This window comes from Sinocyclocheilus rhinocerous, unplaced genomic scaffold, assembly GCF_001515625.1.
Source record: "Sinocyclocheilus rhinocerous isolate Xijiao unplaced genomic scaffold, SAMN03320098_v1.1 scaffold998, whole genome shotgun sequence".
Classification (NCBI taxonomy): domain Eukaryota; kingdom Metazoa; phylum Chordata; class Actinopteri; order Cypriniformes; family Cyprinidae; genus Sinocyclocheilus; species Sinocyclocheilus rhinocerous.
The window spans coordinates 281,267-289,470 of NW_015662265.1; the positions used below are offsets into that span (position 1 = coordinate 281,267).

At 40.8% G+C, this 8,204-nt stretch overlaps 1 protein-coding gene and 1 long non-coding RNA gene across 2 annotated transcripts in view; one reads left to right on the plus strand and one right to left on the minus strand.

The window, feature by feature from the left end:
• LOC107728016 (uncharacterized) overlaps positions 1-4,472 on the minus strand; it is an 8,029-nt gene extending 3,557 nt beyond the window's left edge. The window contains exon 1 of the long non-coding RNA XR_001638423.1: positions 4,357-4,472. This is a non-coding gene — a long non-coding RNA (uncharacterized LOC107728016). The remainder of the gene's footprint in view (positions 1-4,356) is intronic.
• Positions 1-8,204, plus strand: part of LOC107728013 (regulatory-associated protein of mTOR-like) — a 319,255-nt gene that overhangs the window by 280,830 nt on the left and 30,221 nt on the right. The gene's annotated exons all lie outside the window — the stretch shown is intronic.

Below are 8,204 nucleotides of genomic sequence, written 5' to 3' on the forward strand. Positions count from 1 at the left end.
GCTATATTTAGCTTTTGTCTTTTGGATAATTAGCTGTAAATTCGAGGCACAGGTAGCTTAGTATGTTGTTCATCACCACTCACCTCCACACCAAGACAAACACTACTGGAAAGGGAGGGATGGCTTCACTTCTGCGGCTCTCTGCCTGACTAACTGTGATGTGCCGATCAATGTGTACTACACTGCTGTGCTACGCGGAGGGGAGAAAGTCTCAACTTGATATTTAGATTTTTTATTTGTTTGACAGGGAAAGCTGTGCGCAAACAGAAACACACACATATATACATATATTCATAAAAAAAATACTCCCCAGAAAAAAGGGCAATTTCTCTCAAGGAAGAAAAAGGGCAGGTGCTCAAGCCCCCTTTGATGTCTATGTGTGCACGTGCCTGCTCATTACGACACAAACAGTGGTTCAGTTCCAAAACCTAGTGAGGTCCTTGGCTGTCTACTGCCTACAGCCATCTAGTCAAGAACAGCATCCTAACCAAAATGGAAACTGTGAGGTTTGGTGCCAAAAACCTTTGGTAACAAACTTTATTTATAAAAAACAAAAAAAACAAGGCAGAAAACAAACAAGAGCTGACAGACACTGAGTCTGGGACTACCTTTACCAGCAAGGACACTAGGAGAGGTGAAAGCCAAGCAAGCATCAGATCCAGAAGAACAATTCAAAGGGTGAATACACGTGAGAAATCAGAGCCAGGCAGGAGGTAGTAATGTTATCAGAATTTTTACATAAAAATACATCATAATTTAGAAGTAATAGGCTATTTTCTGTCCTGTTGTGTCCGCCCTCATCAGATTGCTCTGTTTGAATAGGCGTGGTGGATTGTAGACTCGGAAGTAAACGCCCACTGCTATGATTGGCTAACAGTTATGAATGTTTGACAGCCTATATCCTTCACAGATGGACGCTGCTGTGATTTAGGTTAAAAATGCATAAATACTCAGTACATATCAAACGATCTGTAATAACAGACAAAGCAATAGTGTCCACATAATAATAAAAACAGTTACTCACACTTGTGTGGTGCGACATTACTGTCGGATCCAATATAGTCGACACAGCATTGTCTTTTAGTTTTAATCTTTCAGAAAATTCTGTGTGGAATTGTGCCTTGTCTGTAAACGTATCCGCGGTAAAATGAAGTGAACAAAGGACCAAGTTCTTACTGACGCAGGCTGGAACTTCATGAAATATAAAGTTCACTCTTTCCTAATGTTGGGATCAGAAGAAAGGCAATGCAAAGACTGTATTTTTTCACAACTGGCACTGCACAGCGTCTTTATGGCCATTTTGATATATGGAGCACATAACATCTCCCACTGAAGCCATATTGACGGTCTTGCCTTCTATAATGACACACTAACTCAGAAATAGGTTAAGACCAATTTGTGGGCATTTATTGGCAAAAACTTAAGCAAGTAGGTAAACAAGTAGGTCAGCTTTATCAAAAGATGTAGATACCAACTAATGTATAAAACAGTTAAGTCAAGTCACCTTTATTTATATAGCACTTTATACAATATAGATTGTGTCAAAGCAGCTTTACAGTGTTAAACAGGAAAAACGTATGCTGATAATGCTAGAGGACAATAGTAAACAGTATATTTTTCAGCTAAAGTAAGTTCATTGTTGGTTCAGTGATGTTATCATCAAGCTCAGTTCTGTTCTTTTCAAATAGTGTCTGTGCAATCAAGTCGACAGTATTGCCAGAAATTTTGTCCCCAACTAAGCAAGCCAAGGGCGACAGTGGCAAGGAACCAGAGGTGTAAAGTATTTGAGTAAATGTAACTAATTACTGTACTTGAGTATCTTTTTGGATACGTTGTAGTTTTACTGAATATCAAAGATATTAGCAACTTTTACTCTCTACTACATTTTTGAATGAGTATCTGTACTCTTTACTTCACTACATTTGAAATGAGTGTTGCAGTTACACATTACATTTTGCATGGACCTAGCTTTTTCTGCAGCAGTTTATTTCTGCTACAAAAGATGTGAAATTGCCTACTACAGGGCACGATAGTCCTAGATCTTATGAGTTTTGTCCTTACTTACCCAAACTTGTCAACAAGGCTACTTTATGTGAATGCGAGTTCCTTAGCAAGTAGTTGTGAATCACAGGTATTTTATATGTAAGATTAGGACATGACTGCAGCCGGCAATGAGGCCGAAACCAGCACATCCACTACAAGAAGGCTTCGGCTTTTTAATTTTACTTAACATTATTTTATCTATCCTTTTTGAAGGATATTGTTGTTGTTGTTTTTGCAATTTTGAGGTGCTCAGTTTTATTTTGGTTTTAGAAAATAAACATAATTGTTCTCACAAATCAACTCTTTCTTGCTTTTGATACATTTTCTGTGCCTTGTCTTGGACTTTTATGTCACTTCCTTACTCCCGTGGTGTTTGTGGTCAGTTTGTAGTCCGTTTGATCATTGGTTCCCCTTGATTAGTCTCCCCAGGTGTGTCTTGTTATCTTGTTAAGCTTGTTAGCCCCCTGTGTATATATAGCCCTAGTGTTTCTTTAGTTTCTTTGTGAGTTGTTGAATGTAATGATTGTTCTGTTGTTTGTTTCCTGTGGTTTTTGGCTTATTGTTTGTTCTAGTTATTCTATCCTTGCCTCTGCCGGCTTCTCCACAATGTTACAGTTTTTCCCTATCATGTCTAGTGGTGGGCAGAGCGAGGCTTCATGAAACACTGAAACAGTCAAAGCAAATGTGCCAAGGCTTCGAAACAATTCGACACCCATCTCTACGGTGGCATGTTGTCAGAACCTGTCACTTTAAGTTTGAATCCCAGGTGAAGCATGTATATAATTATAATACATATTTGAAAGTTGTTTTTTTAATTGTTCTGTTCTTGTAATGTGTTGTAAAATCTCTCTGACAACTGAATGAACTCTTTGTGAATATGTTATTTTGGTCATGAAAAAATTAACATTAATAAAAGACATCAAGCCACAATGCCTGGCATTTTTTACATATAAAGATTTTTATTTAAATATATTAATTATTCTGCTGCATTAACTCCACTTTTATACTTTACGAGAGTTAGGTTAAGAGAGATGTGCGATTGTGTGGTTTGTTCCCGACCCTGTCGATCAAAAGCAGATTCGGGTCTGGAAACACTCGGGAAACGCCCCGATGTCTTAATCACATGACATGGGTGTTTCGAATCACACTTCGGAGAACTGTTTCGAAACCTCTGCGCTTCGGGATCTCGACACTGTGTCGAAACGTTAGTCAAGTAATCATGTCTCTTTGACTAGTACATCTTTGAGCCTATATTTAGTACAAGTAAAATACTTAAGTACTGTTAAAATCAGATACTCAGACTTTTACTCAAGTTGATTTGGAATTGGTGATTTGTAACTTGTAGTGGAGTAATTTTCACTGTAAGGTATCTGTACTTTTACTCAAGTATGGTTTTCACATACTCTTTACACCTCTGCAAGGAACCAACTCCATCGCTGACAGAAATGGAGAAAAAAACCTTGGGAGAAACCAGGCTCAGTCGGGGGCCAGTTCTCCTCTGGCCAGAAGAAACCAGCATGGTGTGTTTAATTCCAGGCTGCAATGCAAGTCAGATTGAGCAGAGGACTCATCTGGTTCTCGTGGTCTTGGGCCGATGGCCATCTAGGTGACGAGGTCTTCACTGGGGATCTGTCTCTAGGGCTCATCAAAACTGGTAACAGTCACTTTCTTCTTACAGGGAACAGAAGGTATATCCACAGCGGCAGGGACTACAACTAAGGATCTTGGCATTACTGGTAAGTATCAACAGGTAACAGTCTTTCTCTTCCCACAGAGTCTTTAGCTTAACAGCATTCAGAGAACGATTGCAAGCAAGAGATAGCTAAAACAGGAACTTATACAGATCAGAGCCCTCCAGCAGGGATGTATACAGGTAACTCCTGCATCAAACAAATCATTAAGTAATACCAAACAGCAGGACACAGGCTGACAACAAGAACAGGCAACTCATGACTATAGCTGCGTCCCAATTCAGAGACTGAATTCAAAGGCCACACCTTGTTGTTTAAATGGGACTCTCTAGCCTACGGAGGATTGATCTTGTCGCCTAGCAACTGTGACAGCTGTGTTTGACGACAGTAACATTTGTACTGGACATTTTTGAAAGTGATATTAAACTGGCCGAAAACAAAATGGTGTTCACAGCCTGTCAAAATATGTTCACTTTGGTCCATTTCTGTAAAAATCGAAGAGTATAAACTATATAAAATTGCATCTTAGTACAATACAAGTCAACATTTTAACTGCTTTAAAAAAATTTATTTTTACATTTGTAGAATTAGATATTCAAGTAAGTTGAAACCCAGTACTTACATTTAAAAGTGTAATTCTCTCAAAAAATCCTGTCGTCACTGGCACGCAATGGATTCTACATGTAGGGTAGGGTAGACCGCGAAAGGGGCCATTTGTTAAAGTCTTCATTGCCTGAGAAACGAAGGGTGCAGTTCCAGGCCGCATTTTAAGGAGCCTTTGAATTAGGACAGCCTTTTGTCGCACCTTTGTGATGCAATCGCCCTTCAAATCTGGTCCAAACACTCTGTTAATGAGACACAGGAAAGTCTTGTTAACACTTAAGAGACTGAGAATGAGTGCAAGAAGGAGAAAGTGGAGCAGAGTCCAAAGTGCACATGACATCTTGTGTATGCAGATTTTAAGGACCCACATTAGGTGAGAAAACAGTGAGGTAAGATTTCGTGACCCAATAAAAGTTATGCTAGTTGTTCTGTTTCCATGGTGATGGCTCTCCCAAGAGAGTGTTTTTCTTCACCCATTTTTCTTTATTTCAAAAAGAGGAGAAAACCCTTTCTGCCTGTTCCCAGCCAAACTAGAGCTGCCATCCTCATTGTCCCCAGAGGGGACTCCCTCGCACACATATAAAACTGCTGCTGCTGCAGTAATCAGTAATGCTGTCACATAAACCAATATTTAAAACCAGGCCCGGTTCTACGGGGGTGCTAGAGGGTGCTAAGCACCCTCAAACGAAATCAATAGCACCCTCACTTAAAGCTATATAGGCTATATATATATATATTAAAGCACCCTCACCAATTTAAGAAGCACCCTCAGTGATTTGATTCTGAAGCCAGGCCTGTTTAAAACACACACTAACAAAAGTACCATGTTTCCATCATGTTATTTGGGCATGTTCCATGGTGTACTATGTAAGTACCATTATGTATAAAAATAATGATCCTTTCAGGACCATGGTAATATCATCTAATACTGTGACTACTACACAGCACCGCCACAGCATTTCAGTAAGAAAGGACTATATTTAGCAGTTGTTTGTATTTATCATGTGCAAATGAGAGTATTGTTTTGTTCTTTGTCTCTAAGCAGAGACATGGGTGTTGTGTGTGTGCGCGTGTGCATTTTGTGTCCAGTCCTGAGGCAGTATATGCATCCCATCAGTATGTGATCAGTGAGGAACACACAGTCTGTGGCACAGAACTGAGAGAAGTACCTCATGTTTACTGCATGTGACGAGTCGGCTGCCTCCCCCTACTTATCAGCATCACCCCGTCCATTAATCACCGCCCTTCGCCAGGCTCCCGACAGGAGTGGGTGCATGAGAGAGGAGGGGCGCTGAAATAGCCAGGGCTGGGGGCGTGTGATGGGGCACACCTGAACCGAATGGAGCCTCATTACCGCCGCTGTTTAAATGCCGAGTGCGCCTCTCCTCGGGAGACTGGTCTCTTCCCCGTGCATGCACGCTGGTGTCCTCGTGGGTCCAGGAGGGGTGCGTAGAGGGACTCCCGCGCCGCCAGAGTCATGAGCTGCCGGACCCGCGGTCCGGACAAGAACCACACCCGTTACACGGGCGTCGGGCCAGGATGCCTGGCCGTCTAGTCCCTTCACGCGCCGTGGGCAACGAGAAAGAGGCAGGCGCTGGAAGAAGCCGCCGCCCCTCGCGCCCCGGACCGGAGAGGGGAGCGCGTGCACAAGAACAAGACACATTAATAATCAATAATGTTTTGGAGACAGAACAACATAAAACATCAAGAAAGGAGCATGTACAATCTAATATATGCATAACTGATGGTTCCAGTCCTTGATTCTGATTGGTCAACAAATGTGTTTTATTCTCCTTAAAACACAGCTATGACCACTTCACCTAAAGGTTTTGTGTATCACTGCGCAACATCCTTAGCAACCACCCCTAGCAACATAATCAATATAGCATCAAAACTGTTTGATGTGTTACTGTATGTATTTCAGCAGAATTAACAGTTTATTAGTTGTGTAATGACTTATGAGTGACCCCTGCTGCCATTATGTTGTGTTAGTCACCTTTAATTGTTTTTTCATGCTGCGAGATAAGCAGATGTATGTGTTTGAGAAAATATCATGATGCCAACCTCAGATGATGCCAACGCTGAAACATACAGAACTATCAAATTTTGCTATAAGTTTGATTGCATCATATAATAATTGCTGTTAATAGTGTTCATCGTCTGTTTGATTACGTCTTTAATTGATTTTTCCGTGCATTTCTGCCATATGAACATTAACTGACAGTCACCACTGATAAGCTACTACTAAATATTGTAGAAACGTAATTTTCTGTAAAGTTGCTTTGTAACGATTTGTATCGTGAAAAACGCTATACAAATAAACTTGAATTGAACTGAATCATATAGGGTGTTAAAAAAAATTCAGGGTGCTGGGCCGTGCATTTCAAACCTAGGCCTTTAGCGGCAATAGAAACAAATCAACAGTTAAATTGCAACGTAAAACATAAATTACAGTATTTTACACCTCACAAGAAATAACAGTAAATTTTATTACGGTTACTTTTCTTGATGAAGTATGCAGCCTACAAATTGCGACCTCCGGAGGACGCAGCCTCTGAAATGAGACACAGCGAATATTATACAGAAACGCAGTATAACAGGACATTGCATCACAGGCTCATGCAGCGAGAATTACCATTAGTAAAGCAAGAAAGACAATTCAGTCTCAAGTCTTCTTTTACTGCAGCCACAGCTGCGTCACATACATCATTTCTAAGCAGAAGCATCAATATTAACCTAATAAAAGTACAAAAAACACAGTCCACCCTGGGGATTACGGTTTTCCCGGGGATTTAAAATGAAGGCAAATTGTGTGTTTTTGTGCAAAACAAAAAGCATAAATGGTTCTTGAAAAAGCTTACTCTTGTGCGTTTCAGTTCCAGCAACAAAGGTATCATGTTTGGGTATAAAAGGAGCATCTCATTCTTTGCAAGCAAAGCTGCATCGTGGCTCATTACTTTGTGCCAAATTTCATGAGAGAATTGTCAAACAAATTAAAAAAAATCACATTTCGAAATGCAAAATCGCGAAGAATTTAGGTCTTTCACCAACTACCATACGTAATATTGTGAAAAGATTCAGGGAATTCAGAAATCACAGTACATGTAGGGCAAGGCAGGAAACCTCACTTGAATGTGCTTGACCTTTGAGCCCTCAGATGGCATTGCATAAGAAACCGTCATGCTGCGGTGTTAAATATAGCCACATGGGCTCAGGAGTACTTCAGAAAACTTCTGTCACTTAACACTAGGGTTGGGTACCGAACTCGGTACTTTTAAGGGTACCGACCGAAATGCGTCGGTACTACAGAGTACCGATTCACGTTAAATCAATCAGTGCCAAATTTCGGTACCTGAGAACGCATCTGGGCGCATACGCTACAGAGAGAGAAAGAGAGACCCTGTGACGTGAGGTCATCCCTGCAACTCGTTCAAACAACACACAGGGCAAGCCGAAATGTTCTGAAGTGTGGTTACATTTCTAGGGCCATATGGTTTCTGCGAAAACGCGGACGGGATCGCGGAGTCCATTCATAAAAACGTAATTTATTCTATAGCGCGGAATGCCACGGAATTCGTCAATTTTGGACGAATAAATCAAAAGTAGCCACTGCCACTTAATTCGAATCGCGATATGAAGTAGTGTCTGTGAATATTAGCGCCAAAATCGCAAAATTGCAACAAGACGTCATACTTAATCAAATAGACTGTAGCATGCTACGAAGGCTGCACACATAAATTCACGAAAATAAACTAAAAGAAAACGAGTCGGTTCTGAGATCATCTGAATTTTAGGATGCAGCCTTCCATTTGAGAAGCACCATTCACCTCCCTCATGCTCGCTAAAAGCCGTAATTACGAGAGTTGT